The sequence below is a fragment of the Octopus bimaculoides genome, chromosome 1 (assembly GCF_001194135.2).
Source record: "Octopus bimaculoides isolate UCB-OBI-ISO-001 chromosome 1, ASM119413v2, whole genome shotgun sequence".
Taxonomy (NCBI): domain Eukaryota; kingdom Metazoa; phylum Mollusca; class Cephalopoda; order Octopoda; family Octopodidae; genus Octopus; species Octopus bimaculoides.
Window position 1 is genome coordinate 823,296 of NC_068981.1, and position 2,273 is coordinate 825,568.

Genomic DNA, 2,273 nt, shown 5'->3' on the forward strand with positions numbered 1-2,273 from the left:
ATATATATATATATATATATATATATATATATATATATATACATATATATATATATATACATATATATACATATATATATGTATGTATACATATATATATATACATATACATATATATATGTATATATATATATATATATAATATATGTATGTATGTATGTATGTATATCGTTGCTACTATGTTAAACTGTGGTATGTCCAAATTTGGCCAAATGCGTTTTTTTTCTTTCAATATTTATTTTCGCCCACAAGAGCCGGTTCTCTTGATCAAACTATCGTATCTCCAGCTGGTTCAGATGCCAAAGTATCCAAAATTGTCAAAGTGTAGTACAACCGTTTTGCTTCCCAACCATATGGACCCGCAAATGTCTTCTACTATTGACTCGGGCCGCCCAAGACTTTGTGAGTGGATTTGGTAGATGGAAATATATATATATACTGGGCTTCTTTCAGTTTTCGTCTACCAAATCCACTGTGTGTGTGTGTTTATGTGTGTGTCTGTGTTTGTCCCTACCACCGCTTAGCAACCGGTGCTTGTGTGTTTGCGTCCCCGTAACTTAGCGGTTCGGCGAAAGAAACTCCATAGAGGAAAGTACCAGACTTAATGGAGCCGATTCATTCGGCTAGAAATTCTTCAAGGTCGTGCCCCAGCATGGCCGCAGTCTAATGACTGAAACAAGTAAATGATACGACGGGCTTATTTCAGTTTCCGTCTACCAAATCCACTCACAAGGCTCCTGTCTGCCCGAAATTACAGAAGACACGCAGCGGGACGTGAACCCGGGACCATGTGGTTGGAAAGCAAATTTCTTACCACACAGCCACGCCTCTAGAATTAAAAAATATATATATATATATGTATTCCTTCTTTACAATGTATGTATAATTATTTTACGTCTGTCTCGCTGATAGCTTGCTATGTGTCAGCTGATGCAAAAAATATTTCGACGAAGAGAAACCGATTCCATTCTGTGTTAACTCGGAGCTGACACGTGTGTCCAAGAATTTCTCTCATATCTTTTGCAGCGACGCGTTTAAAATTGTTGTCCCTGATCACATGTCAGTTTAGGACTGGTAAATTTTTATAATTGATCCAACATAATGAGCTGAAGTTACTTAGTTTGCGAAATGAATTGGAAATATGTGAGAAATGCTTGAACAACAAAATAGAAAACAGTAAACGAACGATCAATACGTAACTTAGGCTTTTGGTGGGGCAGAGGAAGGAAAGAATGAGAGATTAAAGATTGGCTCTCCGTCGCTTGCGACGATGAACGTTCCAGTTGACACGATCAACCGAATAGCCTACTCGTGAAACTATAATGGGCAGGTGGCTGAGCACTCCACAGAAACGCGTATCCATAACGTAGTTTTCAGGAAGAGTCAGCGTGACGTAGAATGTGACCGCGTCGGACAAAATGCTTAGCGGTATTTCTTCCGGTTCATGCTGGGGCACCGCTTTGAATGTTTAGTTGATTTTTTTCCATCGCCTAGTACTCACTTTATCGGGCTTTTAGCGGACCGCTAAGTTACGGGGAGATAAACACACCAACAGTGATTGTCAAACGGTAGTGCTGGGGGTGGGGACAAACTCAGACACAAAGACACACACAAAGACATACATACATACGACGGGCTTCTTTCAGTTTCCATCTACCAAATCCTTGCCCAAGTTGCCATGCAGTGGGATTGAACCCGGAACCATGTGGTTGGGAAGCAAGCTTCTTACCACACAGCTATACCTGTGCTTATTGGAAAGAAAAAAAAGGAAAAGAAACATCAAAAGCCGGATTAACGAAAGCCTTTGGATTCCGTTGGAAATGTGACAAAAGATGTGAAGTTTGACCAGATATGGGTGATATATACACATACATATATAAATATGATATATATATACATATGTGTGTGTGTGTGTGTGTGTGTGTGTGTGTGTGTATGTGTGTGTGTGTGTGTGTGTGTGTATACACACACAACATAGAAGAACAGAATGAGATAAGTGGAGTAAGAACACACACGAAGACGAAAAGTGTCGCTAAAGAGGTCACAGGTGTGTGACGAACGATTTCCAGACAATGGACATGAGTGAGAATAAGAACAGTAATAAACGAGTGAAGAACGACTATATAGTGTGTGTGTTTATTTGGCAAAAAACCCAAAAAAAACGACCGTCCCGAAATATAATATCTATTTCAACACACGATTTCACATCAGGAATTTTGCGACACAAAATCCATAAACATGTATATATATGTATATATATATATATATATATA